The sequence below is a fragment of the Lissotriton vulgaris genome, chromosome 1_1 (assembly GCF_964263255.1).
Source record: "Lissotriton vulgaris chromosome 1_1, aLisVul1.2, whole genome shotgun sequence".
Taxonomy (NCBI): Eukaryota; Metazoa; Chordata; class Amphibia; order Caudata; family Salamandridae; genus Lissotriton; species Lissotriton vulgaris.
In genome coordinates this window covers 59368804-59385980 of record NC_141685.1, presented here as the reverse complement: position 1 = coordinate 59385980, position 17177 = coordinate 59368804, and the positions used below count along the sequence as shown (strand labels likewise).

General features: G+C 52.1%; 1 protein-coding gene across 1 annotated transcript in view; it reads left to right on the top strand.

Annotated features, from left to right (window-relative positions):
• Positions 1 to 435: 435 nt before the first annotated feature.
• The window catches only part of LOC147737258 (uncharacterized), a 49829-nt gene continuing 33087 nt past the window's right edge, over positions 436 to 17177 (top strand). The window contains exon 1 of the mRNA XM_086922011.1: positions 436 to 565. The gene's annotated coding sequence lies outside the window, so the exon portion shown is untranslated. The remainder of the gene's footprint in view (positions 566 to 17177) is intronic.

The window sequence follows — 17177 nt, the reverse complement described above, 5'->3', positions numbered from 1 at the left end:
CAATCTTCTTAATCTTTCTTTATTTTATAAGTGAAACTTTGAAGGGAGTGAGGTGGTAAACAACGCAGACAAATGCAAAACTAAATTTGGGGCAAACCGTTGAAATGCTGTTTGAGTATACACTGCCCTAACAAATATAAAGATTTACCCTCAGAAACAGGGAAATTATAAAAACGCTGTCTGGATTTATTCTAGCAGTGAGTTGCATACACATTTTCATCTATTTAATGAAATTCAGGCTGTCATTTCAAATTCAGTCCTAGAGACTGGAGGCAGCGGTTCCATCTTTGTCCACCAGAGGGCGCTCCTCGCCTGCTGATGAAACACGGAGCTGCACATTGGATGAAAGGGAGAAGGGTTTCCTCTTCCGGGTCAGCAGCGGCAGAGACAGCACCAGTAGCTATGGTGACATCACTTCCGGCCTCTGCAGAGGAGGAAGGAGCCCTGTCTGGTGGGCAGCTACCTTGATCTTCAGACCCTCACAGAACCCAGAGCTGCCCCCCCCCCCCAGAGGTCCCCAGGGGGAGGAGAGAGCCTGGACATGTCTGCTCAGGTCTCTGGTCAGGTAGGAGATTGTCAGCACCTTCTGCAGTGTTTGTAGAAATAGACTGAATAATCCTTGAAGGAATCTCTGCAGGAGCCGGGCTGATCTGGTCTCCTCTTTCGGGGGCCTTGGGGCAGAGCTGGGCTCTTCTATCCGGGGCCCTAGGGCTGATCTGGGCTCTTCTATCCGGAGGCCCCTGGGGCTGATCTGGGCTCTTCTATCCGCGGGGCCCTGGGGCAGAGCAGGGCTCTTCCATTCGGGGGCCCCTAGGGCTGAGCTGGGCTCTTCTATCGGGGGGTCCGTGGGGCTGAGCTGGGCTCTTCCATTTGGGGGCCCTGGGGTTGAGCTGGGCTCTTCTATCCGGGGGCCCCTGGGGCTGAGCAGGGCTTTTCTATTCGGGGCCCCTGGGGCTGGGCTCTTCTATCCGGGGGTCCCTGGTGCTGAGCTGGGCTCTTCTATCTGGGGCCCCTGGGGCTGAGCTGGGCTCTTCTATCCGGGGCCGCTGGGGCTGGTCTGGGCTCTTCTATCCGTGGGCCACTATTGCTGAGCTGGGCTCTTCTATTCGGGGGGCCAAGGGGCTGAGCTGGGCTCTTCCATCCGGGGGCCACTGGGGCTGAGCTGGGCTCTTCTATCCGGGGGGCCCTGGGGCTGAGCTGGGCTCTTCTATTCGGGGGCTTTGGGGCTGAGCTGGGCTCTTCTATCCGGGGGTCCGTGGGTCTGAGCTGGGCTCTTCTATCTGGGGGCCCCTGAGGCTGAGCTGGGCTCTTCTATCCAGGGCCCCCTGGGGCTGAGCTGAGCTCTTCTATCCGGGCGCCCTGGGGGGCTGAGCTGGGCTCTTCTATCCAGGGGCTCCTGGGGCTGAGCTGGGTTCTTCTATCCGGGGGGCCTGGGGCTGAGCTGGGCTCTTCTATATGGGGGGCCCCTGTGGCTAAGCTGGGCTCTTCTATCAGGGGGCCCTGGGGCTGAGCTGGGCTCTTCTATCAGGGGCCCCTGGGTCTGAACTGGGCTCTTCTATCTGGGGGCCCCTGGGGCTGATCTGGGCTCTTCTATCCAGGGCCCCTGTGACTGAGCTGGGCTCTTCTATCTGGGGGCCCCTGGGGCTGAGCTGGGCTCTTCTATCTGGGGCCTCTGTGACTGAGCTGGGCTCCTCTATCTGGGGGCCCTGGGGCTGAGCTGGACTCTCCTATCTGGGGGCCCCTGGGGCTGAGCTGGGCTCTTCTATCCGGGGCCCCTGGGGCTGAGTTGGGCTCTCCTATCTGGGGGCCCCTGGGGCTGAGCTGGGCGCTTCTATCCGGGGGCCTGTGGGGCTCAGCTGGGCTCATCTATATTGGGACCTCTTGGAGAGAGGGGAGGGGGCTTTCTTTCTGGCCTGGTGGTCTTTGTGGTCATCATTTGTATTTAAGACTGTAAAAAATCTGCACACTGCGCTGCATCTTACTGCACTATGTGGAATCTGTTCACGCTACCCTGCATCGTTCTGCATAATGAGAAATCTGTGAACCCTGCCAAGCATCGTACCTCATGATGAGGAATCTGCACACATTGGTCATTTTTTTTACTACACTTTGTGTCTTAGATTGACAGAAGAGGATGTCTGTGAAAATGGCACTGCTTTTTGTACCTTGTGAAAAATGTGTGCTCTGCTATATTACTAATCTCTGTGAACCGATAAAATCTGTATATTGCATTGCTTTTCCTTGCTCTATGAGGGCTGTTGACAGGAAAGCTGATGTGCGCACACTGCACTGCTTTTTATTACACTGTGAGGGGGGTTTAAAATAAAAGAGGAAATCTGTGCAGACTCCTCTGCCTTTGACTATTCTGTGCAGGGTGTTCGGAGCCCATCTGTGGTCTGCAAACGGAATCAGTTTTACAGCAGCTCGAGGGGCATTTAAAGAAGAGAAAATCTGGGCACGCTGCACCGCTCTTCACTCTTCACTGGGAAACATACATCTATGCTGCACCGCTCTTTACTCTTCACTCTTCACTGGGAAAAAACTGTCCATACTGCACTTCCTTTTACTACACGTAGGGGCATATTTATTCAAAAATTCATGCAGCACATTCCTGTTTTTCCCTGCGCTGGCGCACAATGTTCTACCTAACGCCAAAGCAGGCGCCCCTGCACCATGGTGCAAGCGTGCGTGCGTTGTAAACCTTTTTTTTTTTGTGCAGAAAGGGGCACCTTCCTGCACAAAAGCAATCCCCTGAAGCATTTCCCTCTTTCATGTGTGCTGCAGAATCCAGCACACATAGAAAGCAAGGAACAAGGAGAAATAAAGATATTCATCCTCGTTGCACCTCACATGGGAGGCGCTGCATTTTGCTGCACTCCCAGGTCTGCCAGTGTTGGTGAATCTGGGAATGCGGCAAAATCTATGAGGCGATGCGTGGGAACGCCCACGCTCCACCCATGGAACCCGTCACTGGGGCAGAGCAACGCAAAGCAGCGATTTGGGCTGCATATGACGCCACACAGGGCCGCGCAAGGCGGGTTTGCGTGTCTTGATAAATCTAACTTAAGAGTTGTGTCTCTCTTGCGTTCCATTGCATGGGCCGCGCAGGGCCATGCAAGGTGGCCTTGCGTGGCTTGATGAATCTAATTTAGGAGTTGTGTCTCTCTTGCGTTCCATTGCATGGCCCGCGCAGGGCCATGCAAGGTGGCCTTGCGTGGCTTGATAAATATAAGTTAAGAGTTGCGTCGCTCTTGCGCTTCATTGTGTGGCTCAAGGGCGCCCCTAAGTGTGGTATTTTCAGAAGTGATGACCTGTGCGTCTTGCTTTGTTCTTTACTACATCACGAGGCTCGTTTACAGAAGAGGAAGTCTGAGCCCTGCACTCGAAGCAGTTAGAACCACAGGAGGAAATCTATTTTACACCAGAGTGAGGGGAGGTTACAAAAGAGTAGATCTGTCCACTCTGCATTGCAGTTCACTGACACTTTGAGGCGCCTTTACAGAGAGAATCTGTCAGTACTGCACTGCTTTTACCTATACTATGAGGGGCAGTAACAGGAGGAAAGCTGTGTGCAGTGCACTGCTGTGTATTACAATACCAGGGGCATTTACAGAGGAAACACAATGAGGGGTGTTTACAAAAGAGGAAATCTGTGTCCAAAGCACTGCTTTTCACTATATTATAAGGGGTACCTATCGATCTGTAAGGTGCATGGATGTTTCCGTACACTTTGAGAAGTGTTTAAAGTACAGAATATATGTGTGCTGCTTTTTACTCACACTACGAGGGGCATTTAATGTGGGAATATTTATAAACTGCACCACTTATTACTGACACCCATGGGTTTTAATTAAACAAGGGAATCTGTGCACATTGCTCTGCGTTTTACTGCCACTGTCAGGATTGCAGAGGTCAGCATTGCTACTCTGCACTACTTTTGACTTTACTTCACTTTGAGGAGGCGTTTACAGAAGTAACCTCTGCACCTGGCTGTAGGAGAGTAGGGTCTGCAATCCTATGATCACCCAGATTTTTCGCTTTTGTTTCACTGGTTTACGACTTTCTCTGGCTGTGGGCCTGCTAATCAGACCCACAGCCTGGCTGTTCTCTTTCTAAATTACGATATGTACCCTAGGTGCATTTACCAATTGGTACTGGGCCACCTTATCAGACCCTGTAACTCAGGGCATAGGTGTACCCAGGGCCGCCAGGGGCTGCAGCATGTATTATGCCACCCCTGGCTGGCCTCCTAAATTTGACACAACTGGCTGCATGACAGCTGGGGCGAAGTTGTGTAATCACACTTTGCTTTAGATATAGTAGCCCTATATCTAACCATACAATGGACACTCGAGTTCCTATCAGTCACTCCTATGGCAGGCCTTGACAATCCTGAAGGCAGAGTGCATGGGCTCGTGTGAACTAGGCTCTGGCCCGAGCCGAGCCCGGTTGCAGCTTGCGGAACCAAGATCCAATGGCTGTTCCATGGTAACGCGTACCACATCGGTAACTTCGGTGTCGCGTTATCAAGACATGTCGAGTAAGGTGTCATACGAATCGGGATGCTGCCCTCTCACCAACTCTGGCGACGAGGTTAGCATTCCCCCCTTCTAGAGGGACACGACATGTACGTAACTGTGAACCCCGGTTAAAGTTAACTAAAGCCTCAGCTCCACAAAATGGACGCTGCCACCACAGACACGAGTCTGACCTCCTGCTGCTGGGAGTCCTTCCAGCGAGGAGAGCTTGGAAAAAGGGTTTCCTGTCGAGGGCGGTGTTCGCACCGTCCCAGACAGGGTTTGTGTATTCTGGGTAGGTAGGGCTTTTGCGAGAAGGTGACTGCGGAGTGGCACCCCGGTGCTCACTACGCATCTGCCGGTTAGAACCAGTTCCAGGGGCACCAGCCCTGGCCTGGGGAAAGTCCGGCAGGGGAGAGGGGTGTAACTACCCCCCTTCCTGGTCCCACCCTTAGGGCAGGACCTAGTCATGTACCCACCCCTTTCTTTAGAATAAAGGCCGGAGCGGGGACCCTTCCAAATTAGATCATCTTTGAATCAAGAACTACTTTCTACGAAAGGACACTCAAGACTCTTCTCAAGATTTCTCCCTTGTGACTAAGGAGTAGTCACCCTGCATCAGCGGGCACCATCTAAGAACTCTGCGGTTTGCTGCAAGTCCTTCCTCAAGGATCCGACAGCCCAGCTCGACGAGAACCGGCTTCCCTGGCACCTCTGACCTCTACCCACGTCATCAGCTCAGCTGTGATCTGTGGGTGCGACGAGACCTCGAGGGACCGGCCATCATCAGAACCTGCACGCTCTTAACCAGCACGACCATCGAAGCGATTCCCTGGTGAGTGCTCTGGGGTTCGAGAAGCCCCGACCCTGAGCCGCTCCAGCACCGAAGTGCAGTCTCCCAGCATCTCCACGATCTGCGTGGGGCCCTTCTGCTCGCTGCTCAGCACGTTGTCTGGTCACTAGCCGCTGGCTTGTGCCCTTCTGTGACGACATCCGACACATCAACACTGCTGGTCTGGTTGCTCCAGACTGGCCCTTGCTTCCATCTTTGCGAGAAGCACCCCGGACCCTCCTGGTCCACTCAAGACGCCATCTTAGGCCCACCACGTGGCCCTGAGATCTGCCAAGGCTTGTTGCCCCATCCTGGGCCCAGCGACGCCGACAGCATCATCCTTCGTGGGACAGCTCGCACCTCCGCCGTGGTCGCCGACAACGCCTCCTGGTCCGTGAGACTGCAGAGCCTAGCGTCGCCCACTCACCTGGTCGAGGTGACGGCCAACAGGTGCCATCCTGGTACCATCTGACTACTGGCTAGTAGTACGAACTTGGTCCCCTCTGCTTTCAGGTATCAACAATCTCTGATCCAGGCTTGGATCTCTACGAACTATTCATCACTGGTCGCCGGCCAGCAACTCCTTTCCTTCCGGCTCCTGGCTCGTCAGCGAAGACCCCGACGCCTGTAAGACTTGTGCAGCCGCAGCCCTCGTGGCTAGGTAACTCGGCATTTCGGTGCCTGCATAGCCTCTTTACTCTAGGGTCCCGAGTCCCTCGCTTCCGACTTGCCTTATCGGGTCCGCCCGAGACCTTAAACTTTCCGTGTCCTCGGACACTTGTTTTAATTGTGCACTTGAAGTATTTTCCTAAGAGATTTGGTTTGTGCTTAGTACCCTGTCCTCATAAAGAGTCCAGGGCTGTTGTGAATCTTAATAAATATCTTGTTTATTTTCATAACACTTGTGTGGTGTCCTTTCACTGGGTGTTCAAGGGGTACATGTGTGGTAAACAGCTGGCTTAACGCGCCCTCTCGAGTCTTTAGCCTTAGACTGCTCGTATCCACGCTACTAGGATAGCTGGTCTATAGGTTGACTTACAACCAAACACCATAAGGGTCGTTGGAACGATACATAGCGGTCGCTAGAATAGCGAACGTTGCATATCGGGCCAACTTCTCACACTGGCGCTGCTTTTTACTGACAGTGGAAGGGAAATAAGGACATGAATAATCTCGGTTAGATCTAGATTCATTCTGATATCCAGTCTTGATTAGTTCCTACATGAGGGTCAGTCTCTGTGCACATGGCCTGCTTCAGAAAGCAGCCCCTGGTAGCTTCCCCGAGGAACCCCTTGTTGTTCACTGGATGTCTGGCATAGGGTGGAATACAAATCCGGCCTCCTGTAGACTGTTCCAACCCATTTGTCTCCACGTCAGAGCAGGAAGCCTGGCAGAGGTGAAACAAAAAGATCCTCTTTTCTTGCTGCAAATTATAAAAAAGCTCACTTGCTGATTGGAGACTGGTTAAAAGGCACATTCAAGAAAGGGCCTCTGGTTTGGCTTATTGTAGAATCCTGCCTGTTGCACCTCGTGTGACGATGGAAGAGGGTGTGACAGACGTCATTTCACAGAAGAGCTCAGATCAGCAATTCCAGTGCTTGGTATCTGAAGAACCCATTTGAGCCCTGAGCAGAGGCTCCTTTGTGACCCAGTGAACTAGAGCCATGTCCCACCTAATGCCTGTCACAATAGAGTCCGTAAGACCAACAGTCGTGGGGCAGAAAACGTGTTGGCTTAAACAATGTAAAGAGACCATGACTTGGTTTAATTCTGTACCTATAGTGTACAGAGCTAGCCTCTGCACCAGAAATTACATTGTTTGCGTCAGATCCTCTTAGTGCCTGGGCTGTGTTATTGCATTGTTTGTAGCAGTTTCTCCTAGTACCTTGCCTGTGTTATAGGATTGTTTGTATCAGATTCTCCTACTGCCTGGCATGTGTTATTGCATTGTTTGTATCAGTTTCTCCTAGTGCCTGGCCTGTGATATTGAATTGTTTGCGCCAGATTCTCCTAGTTCTTGGCCTGTGCTATTGCATTGTTTGTGTCAGATCCTCCTAGTGCCTGGCCTGTGTTATAGGATTGTTTGTATCAGTTTCTCCTAGTACCTTGCCTGTGTTATAGGATTGTTTGTATCAGTTTCTCCTAGTGCCTGGCCTGTGATATTGAATTGTTTGCGCCAGATTCTCCTAGTTCTTGGCCTGTGCTATTGCATTGTTTGCGTCAGATTCTTCTAGTGCCTGACCAGTGTTATTGCATTGTTTGTATCAGTTTCTCCTAGTGCCTGGCCTGTGTTATTGCATTGTTTGCGTCAGATTCTCCTAGTTCTTGGCCTTTGCTATTGCATTGTTTGCGTCAGATTCTCCTAGTGCCTGACCAGTGTTATTGCATTGTTTTTTTTATCAATTTCTCCTAGTGCCTGGCCTGTGTTATTGCATTGTTTGCATCAGATTCTCTTAGTTCTTGGCCTGTGTTATTGCATTGTTTGCGTCAGATTCTCCTAGTTCTTGGCTGTGTTATTGCATTGTTTGCATCAGATTCTCCTAGTGCCTGACCAGTGTTATTGCATTGTTTGTATCAGTTTCTCCTAGTGCCTGGTCTGCGTTATTGCATTGTTTGCGTCAGATTCTCCTAGTACCTGACCAGTGTTATTGCATTGTTTGTATCAGTTTTTCCTAGTGTTTGCCTGTGTTATTGCAATGTTTGCGTCAGATTCTCCTAGTTCTTGGCCTGTGTTATTGCATTGTTTGCGTCAGATTCTCCTAGTTCTTGGCCTGTGTTATTGCATTGTTTGCATCAGATTCTCCTAGTGCCTGACCAGTGTTATTGCATTGTTTGTATCAGTTTCTCCTAGTGCCTGGTCTGCGTTATTGCATTGTTTGCGTCAGATTCTCCTAGTGCCTGACCAGTGTTATTGCATTGTTTGTATCAGTTTTTCCTAGTGCCTGCCTGTGTTATTGCATTGATTGCGTCAGATTCTCCTAGTTCTTGGCCTGTGTTATTGGATTGTTTGCGTCAGATTCTCCTAGTTCTTGGCCTTTGTTATTGCATTGTTTGCGTCAGATTCTCCTAGTGCCTGACCAGTGTTCTTTCATTGCTTGTATCAGTTACTCCTAGTGCCTGGTCTGTGTTATTGCATTGTTTGTGTCAGATTCTCCTAGTGCCTGACTAGTGTTATTGCATTGTTTGCGTCAGATTCACCTAGTGCCTGGCCTGTGTTATTGCCTTGTTTGCGGCAGATTCTCCTAGTGCCTGACCAGTGTTATTGCATTGTTTGTATCAGTTTCTCCTAGTGCCTGGCCTCTGTTATTGCATTGTTGCATCAGATTCTCCTAGTGCCTGGCGGTTGTTATTGTATTGTTTGCATCAGATTCTCTTAATGCCTGGCATGTGTTATGGCTTTGTTTGCATCAGGTTTTCCTAGTGCCTGGTGTGTGTTATTGCATTGTGTCCATCAGATTCTCCTAGTGCCTGGCCTGTGTTATTGCATTGTTTGCATAACATTCTCCTAGTGCCTGACCCTTGTTATTGCATTGTTTGCATCAGATTCTCCTAGTGCATGACCTGTGGCCTGTGTTATTGCATGGTATACATCAGATTCTTCTAGTACACAGCCTGTGTTATTGCATGGTTTGTTTCACATTCTCCTAGTGCCTGGCCCTTGTTATTGCATTGTTTGCTTCAGATTTCCCTAGTGCCTGGCCTGTATTATTGCACAGTATACATCAGATTCTTCTCGTACACAGCCTGTGTATTGCATTGTTTGTGTCACATTCTCCAAGTGCCTGGCTCTTGTTATTGCATTGTTTGCGTCACATTCTCCTAGTGCCTGGTCCTTGTTGTTGCATTGTTCGCATCAGATTCCCTTAGTGCCTGGCCTGTGTTATTGCATGGTATACATCAGATTCTTCTAGTACACAGCCTGTATTATTGCATTGTTTGTGTCACATTCCCCTAGTGCCTGGCCTGTGTTATTGAATTGTTTGTGTTACATTCCCCAGTGCCTTGCCTGTGTTATTGCCTTGTTTGCATCAGATTCTCCTAATGTGTGACCTGTATTATCGCATCAGATTCTCCTAGTACCTGGTTTGTGTTGTTGCACTGTATGCTCTGCATTTGTTATGTTATTATTCTAGTAGTTGCAGCTATTCTAACAAAGTACCTTTTATGTTATGTTATGTTATGTTATATCCACATGTAGGACGCACAGATACTCGTGAGTGTCCTGGTGCGATACCAGAGGGGTATAAGGAGAGGCCAACAAACAAAGAAGTGAGTCTTAAGTTTCCTTTTGAACACAGCTGTGTTCTGAATGGACCGCAAAGCAAGGAGGAGGGCATTCCAGGCTGCGCTAGCCTTCACCACAAAAGAGCTACCGCCCACCCTCTGAAGCTTAACCCCTTCAGCGCGGCGCGAATTTTCGCGCTGTGCTGAGGGTTCTAAGGTTCTAACGGGCTCATGACGGAACGGTTCCGTCATCAGCACAGCTCACCCGTAGCTGATGACGGAACCGTTCTGTCATCAGCATGGAAGGGGTTAAAGCATGGAACCCGAGCCAGGCACAGGGACATTGATCGGAGCGCACGCGACGGAAAGTAGAAGGAGAAGCGCCTCTGAAGATAGTTCAAGTTCAAGTTCGGGCATTTGTATAGCGCACTGCTCACCCAGAGGGTGTCAAGGCGCTTGGGGAAGGGGTACATTATTTGTCGAATAGCCAGGTTTTAAGTTCTTTTCTGAAGGAGATGTGGTTTTGAGTAAGTCGGAGGTGAGTGGGGAGTGAGTTCCAGGTCTTGGCAGCAAGGAAGGAGAAGGATCTGCCACCCATGGTGGATTTTCGGATGCGCGGGACGGCGGCGAGGGCTTGATTGGACGATCTTAGTTGTCGGGTGGGTTTGTAGAAGGACAGTCGAGTGTTGAGGCATTCGGGTCCTAGATTGTAAAGGGCCTTGTGTGCGTGGGTGAGAAGGCGGAATGTGATTCTTTTGTTGACGGGAAGCCAGTGGAGGTCTTTTAGGTGTCCGGTGATGTGGTCTTGGCGAGGAATGTCCAATATGAGTCTCGCTGATGCGTTTTGGATGCGTTGTAGTTTTTTCTGTAATTTTGCTGTGATTCCGGCGTATAGTGTGTTACCATAATCCAGCCGACTCGTGACCAGTGCGTGGGTGACAGGTTTTCTTGTTTCGAGGGGGATCCAACGGAAGATCTTTTTGAGAATGCGAAGTACGTTGAAGCAGGAGGATGAGACTGCGTTGACTTGTCTGGACATCGAGAGAGATGAGTCTAGGATAAAGCCAAGGTTACGTGCATGATCTGTGGGTGTGGGTGCTGTGCCCAGGGTGGAAGGCCACCAAGAGTCGTCCCAGGCAGAGGCAGAGGATCCTAGGATGAGCACCTCTGTTTTGTCTGAGTTGAGTTTTAGGCGGCTATGTTTCATCCATTCGGCTACTTCTTTCATGCCTTCGTGGAGATTGTTCTTGGCGGTGTTAGGGTCTTTGGTGAGGGAAAGGATTAGCTGGGTGTCGTCGGCGTAGGAGATGATGTTGAGGTTGTGATGACGCGCGATGGAGGCGAGTGGACTCATGTAAACATTGAAGAGGGTGGGACTGAGTGAAGATCCTTGTGGTACGCCACAGATGACTTCAGTGGCCTCGGAGTTGAATGGGGGAAGTCGGGCTCTTTGAGTTCTCCCAGCGAGGAATGAGGTGATCCAGTCCAAGGCTTTTTCTTGTATGCCGATGCTGCTGAGGCGTTGTATAAGGGTGCTGTGGCAGACTGTGTCGAAGGCGGCGGAGAGGTCGAGTAGAATGAGGGCTACTGTTTCACCGTTGTCCAGTAGTGTTCGGATGTCGTCAGTTGCTGCAATGAGGGCGGTTTCGGTGCTGTGTTTGGCACGAAACCCGGATTGAGATGGATCGAGGGAGTTGTTGGATTCAAGGAAGGCGGCGAGCTGGTTGTTGACGGCTTTCTCGATGACTTTGGCCGGGAATGGGAGGAGGGATATGGGTCGGTAGTTTTTGAGTTCCGAGCGGTCTGCTGTCGGTTTCTTCAGAAGGGCGCTGAGTCCGGCGTGTTTCCAGCTTTCTGGAAAGGTGGCAGAGTTGAACGAGCAATTGATGACCTCTCGGAGATGGGGTGCGATGATGGAGTCCGCTTTGTTGAAGATGTGGTGGGGGCAGGGGTCGGTTGGCGAGCCAGAGTGGATGGAGTTCATTAGGCGGATGGTGTTTTCGGTGGTGATTGTGTTCCAGGCGCTAAGGTTGTTAGTTGGCGGAGTAGGATCTGAGGTGGGTGGGGAGGGTTGAATGCTGGGAGTATTCTCGAAGCTGTTGTGAATGTCGGCAATTTTGTTGTAGAAGAAGGAGGATAACGCATCGCAGAGGTTTTGGGAGGGAGTGATGTCGTTAGATGCTGCGATGGGGTTGGTGAATTCTTTGACGATGTTGAAAAGTTCCTTGCTGTTGTGATTGTTGTTGTCGAGACGGTCCTTGAATGCTGATTTCTTGGCGGATCGAATCAGTTGGTGGTGTTTGCAGGTGGCTGCTTTGAGGGTGGCCATGTTATCGGTGGTGGGGTTTTTTCTCCATGTTTTCTCCAGGGCGCGGCATAGCTTCTTGGATTTTTTAAGGTCATCATTGAACCAGGGAGCCTTTTTGCTGGCTGATTTGATCTGGTGCTTTTTCAAGGGCGCTAATTCGTCTGCACAGAGGGCGATCCATTGCTTGAGATTGGTGGCCGCTTGGTTTGGGTCCGATGAGAGGGTAGGAGGGTTTTGGTTGAGTGATGTGAGGAGTTGATCGGAGGTGATTTTGTTCCAGTTTCTTCGAGGAATAGGTTGTGGGCGGTTGTGGGTCAGGGTGGTTTTGTAGCTGAAGTGGACACAGCTGTGGTCCGTCCAGTGGAGAGCTGTGGTGCGATCAAAGGAGATGTGCTTGCTGGAGGTGAAGATGGGGGTCGAGCGTGTGTCCGGCTACATGGGTGGGGGTGTCAACAAGTTGTTTGAGGCCAAGATTGGCCAGGTTGTCCAGAAGGGTGGTAGTGTTGCTGTCATGTTTGTTTTCAAGGTGGTAGTTGAAGTCTCCTAAAAGAATGTAGTTCTCGGAGGCGAGGGCGTGTGGGCTGATGAAGTCCGTGATGTCATCGCTGAATTGAGTGCGGGTACCTGGAGGCCTGTAGATGAGGGTGCCTCTAAGTGTGGTCCTAGGGTCGGTGTGAATCTGAAAGTGGAGATGTTCAGCGGTTGCAAGATTGTCGTCGGAGCTGGTCGTGATTTTGATGGTGTTCTTATGAATGATGGCGATGCCACCTCCTGTTTGATTGGTGCGGTCTTTACGGGTAATCTTGTAAGCATCCAGTATGGCTATGGCAATGTCGGGTGCTGATGATGTGTTCATCCATGTTTCTGTAAGGAAGGCAATGTCCGGTGATGCAGTGTCGAGTAGGTCCCAGAGTTCCGTGGCGTGTCTGTGGACCGAACGGGTGTTAAGAAGGATGCACTTCATGCGGTTAGAGTCAGAGCTGTGCATGGAGGAAGTGGGTTTGGTGAGGGTCCTGGAGCAGTTGAACTTGCAGGAGAGCCAAGCGAAAGGGCCGTGAGTACGTCCTGGGGCAGCATTGCTGCATTGTGGAGCGCGTCTGGGGTTGAGGGCGAGGAGAGTAGCGGCATCGTATGTGATTCTAGTGGGCTGGGTGCGGCGGGGACCAGGGGGACAGGCGCTGGGCGCGGTCCAAGCGCAGACGGGCACAGACGGGCTTACCTTTGGCGCACTCTCGGCGCGCATGGGGCGCGACCGCTGCGTGTGAACGCTGAGCGTGAACGCTGCGCGCAAATGCATCTGTCATATATGGATAGTAGAGGGGGAGGGGCGAGGGGGGATCAGCTGGGAGGCGGGATCGCAGGTTCCAGGAGAAATTAAATTAGGTTACAGCACTAAATAAATCGGTCCCAGAGTGCAGCGTGCAGCGCAGGCACCAGCGCAAATCGTAATAATCAGGGTAAAAACGTCAGCAGAGTGCAGTGACATACGATATCCAGGTGGGACCATGGGAGCGTAGGGGAGCGTCCGCTTCCGAGGTTATCAGGGCGGACACAGCGCAAACAAAGGATGGAGCGAGGCAAGGCACTTAGTCGGAGGGGGGATCAGCTGGGAGGCGGGATCCATGGAGGGGCCGGGATCCTAATCACAACAACAACAAAGATGGCTGGCGATTCCAAACCGGGACAGGCTGTGCACGAAAGTAATTAATGCGGAGGCAATGCGAGTAGTCAATGAGGGCACACAAAGCGAGCACCACACCACAGTAGCTGAGAGTTAATTAAGCTATGGAGGATGCAGCTGAGGAGGGAATGCGAGCAGCGCAGGTTCCACGAGAAATTAAATTAGGTTACAGCACTAAATAAATCGTCCCAGAGTGCAGCGTGCAGCGTAGGCACCAGCACAAATCGTAATAATCAGGGTAAAAACGTCAGCAGAGTGCAGTGAGATACGATATCCAGGTGGGACCAGGGGAGCGAAGGGGAGCGTCCGCTTCCGAGGTTATCAGGGGGCCAAAGCCATGGAGAGCAAGGTGGGCCAAAACCAAAGATTTGAACCTGACCCTGTCAGCGACAGGAAGCCAGTAAAGAGATCGTAATTGGAGACTCACACTGTTCCTCACCAAAATGCCCAATAGTAGTCTGGCGGCCGCATTCTGGACCACCTGGAGCTTTTTAAGCAGGTAGCCAGGGGTGCCAGCATAGAGGGCATTGGCGTAATCCAAGCGAGATAAAATCAGGGCACATGTAACAGTTTCTCTTGCCGCTTGAGGGAGAAGCGGAAAGAAAGTCCTCAGAGTCTTAAGGAGGCCGAAACAACATCCTGCCAGTTTCTTGATGTGAGTTGTAAAAGAAAGACTCTCGTCAAACCACACTCCCAGATTTTTGGCGGGCTGGCCCGATGAGAGGGGAAGCGGGGAGTCAGGTGGCCACAGCTGCTCGCGGAAGTCAGCAGGAAACTTGCCATAAAGCAAGATCTCAGATTTTTGTTCGTTACCCTTAAGCTGTGCATCGGTCGGCCATTTAAAGGAGGAAACTAGGCACTGTTGCGCTGCTGAAACGGTGCCCGATGTTTTGTCCCAGGTAAACAACAGCTGCGTATCGCCCGCATAGGCCATCACCTTAGCCCCAATTTCCTCTGCCAGATATATCAGTGGCGTAACATAAATTTTAAAGAGGAGCGGGCTAAGGGAGGAACCCTGCGGGACTCCAATGGTGACCAGCTGAGGGGAGGAGGAAATAGGGGGGAGCCAAATCTGCTCGACCCGCTCCCAATAAAGTGTATCTTACTGCAAGAATACTGCACAGTTCCTGCCGTAGTAGTCCATTAACTATTTATGTAGAAACAGGCAGCACAACATGTCTACCGGAGATTTCTTTAGGTCAGAAATAGTATGTTAGAAATGGGGTTACCAATTCTACGGGGGGTAGCATGGAGCAGAGCAGGCAGGCCAAACTCCTGAGGACATGTGTGAAGCATCCACACAGTATGCACAGATGACACACCAGGCACACCACAAAAGAGACACAACACCGCTTCTGGTTGGAAAAGGAATAACTTTTTTATTAGGTCCAACCTGCAAAGGTAAAACTCAGTAATGCACAGTAATCACAATAGGGCGCCAACGGGCGCCAGGGCAATGGATATCAGGGGGATTATTTACAGGGAAAATGGGCAAAGCAAGAAAAGGGTGAGTCCATTAGTTTCCAGGCTGAAATAAAAAGAACGCTATCAATTGGCATGAAACATAGGGTCAGTATTGCAGGGAAAACACAGGCATTAATCCTTGTCATCACCTAGCAGTAGGCTGTAAATATAAAATAAAACATTAGGATTAAATACAGCTTGACTTCACCTCCTGCAAAAGGGAACAACAGGCACGCAATACTACCATCAGGCCTAGGCAGGCAGAATCACCTTTAACATGGGGCATCAACTTAACATCTGGCATCACCCTTAAGAAAAGCACATTAGGTACATCAGTGGTAACAGGTAAACCCTAGGCATCAAAACCTTAGGCAGGACCTTCTGCAAATAAACTTCATAGCCTGACCTCCACTTTCGGCATGGGATCAGGCAAACTCTTTACTGCAGGCACGACCCTATCCCGGGGCGTAAAGCATTGAGGCATTTCCAACATAGCCCCCTTCCTAACAGGTCAGGTGTCCTACATGGGGTGACACTTAAACTATTAATGTCCCCAATCGCTGCCATTACCCTCTGTCCAGCGGGGCAGTGGTGCGAAGGTAGTCCTGTGTGGGCATGAGGGAGTCCCTCTTCTGGGGCTCCCTGAATACACAATGGTCCCCGGGGGCAGGCACCGGCCCTGTGCCCAGACCCCCCCCACACAACAGTCTAATGGAGCCCCCACTCACCGGGCTCCTGATGTCCTTGCGGGGTTTTGCTGGGCTCTCCTCAGAGCATGAGGGCCCCGGGGCAGCTCCAGGGATCTATGTGGGCTACACGGGGCCCGCGAGGCCTCACTCAGGCCCCCGCAGCACAGCGCTGGACTCGCGGCAGCACTCAGGGCTCTCTATCCACCGCTGGGGCCCCGACAGCACTTCGGCTTCTTCCAGCGGTTTCCTCTTGTGGGGCACAGACCGGCGGGGTCGCTCTCCAACGGGCTCCCTCGACACTCCGGGAGCCCTGCAACGTCTCCGCTCCCTTCCGGCTTCACTCGGATTCCCCCTCCATCACGGGGACCTGCCAATCTGTGTGCGGCGGCTGGGGGGCGTGGCCGGTGACATCACCAGCGCCCCCAGCCACGTGATGCCACCCGTCCCAGCTTCTGCGAAGCCCAGCGCGGCTTCCTCAATGCTGCGGCGGCCCTCTCCTGGCTCCAGGGGCCGCCGCGAGGGTCCAGTCACTAGCGGAACTTCCTTGATTAGCGACCCCGAGGTCGCGGCGGTGATCCCAGGCACGGCGCTTCTTCAGACGGCCCAAGGGCCCGCGGTGGTGAGTTCAACTGTGGCGCCAGTGCGGGGTAGGCACCCGCTGATTAATTATTTATGAAGCGGGGGTAGTTGATCGCGCCACACGCGGGGTAGTCACCTGCTGCGCTGTTGAGCCCACAGTTCTTCCTGACCCCGGGCTGCGGCGGTGAGTAGGGCCTGCAGCGCGACTTAGGCACAGAGCTATGAAGGGGGCAACATCGCTTAGAAGGGCAGCAAGGCAGTCCCGGTCATGGCGCTCCGGGAAATAGCGTTTTCACACACACACCGCTTAGGATTGTGGCGCTTAGGGGGCAGACAGCTACTCCAGCTCCAGCACTAGGAGGCTCAATGCTTCTTGCAGTCCCAGGCAGTATAGCGCTTGACAGGTGCACCACAGGCAGCAACTCTCCCGGCCCACAACGCTTCTTCTAGGCATAGCGCTTTAGGATTGTAGCGCAAGGGGGGCAGACAGTCCCAGCAGCAAACCCCAGGGTAACACTCCTCACCTCCTGGGGGGCCTAAGATGCTCCTTCCATTCTAGGCGCTTCTGGGCGCAGCGCTTTTGTGGTGCAGGGTCCCAGCACTTCAGGGACCTAGGAGGGCCCTCCTTCTTCAGGGGGCTGGAGGACAGAGCAGTAGGCACTACTGGGCCAGGTCAACAGCCAGTGGGGGCTTCATCTAAACAGGGCGGTAGGCTGACACCATCCTCCACTGCAGGGGGGCCCTCCTCCTGAACAGCAGCCTGAACTCCTGAAGTGGGGCTTCCACTAGCACTGGGGACAATAGAGGGGTGATAGATGGTTACAGGGTCCAGCACACAGGCCCAAGTGGCGGTCTCCCCTGGCAGCAGGTCCCCTCACGTTCC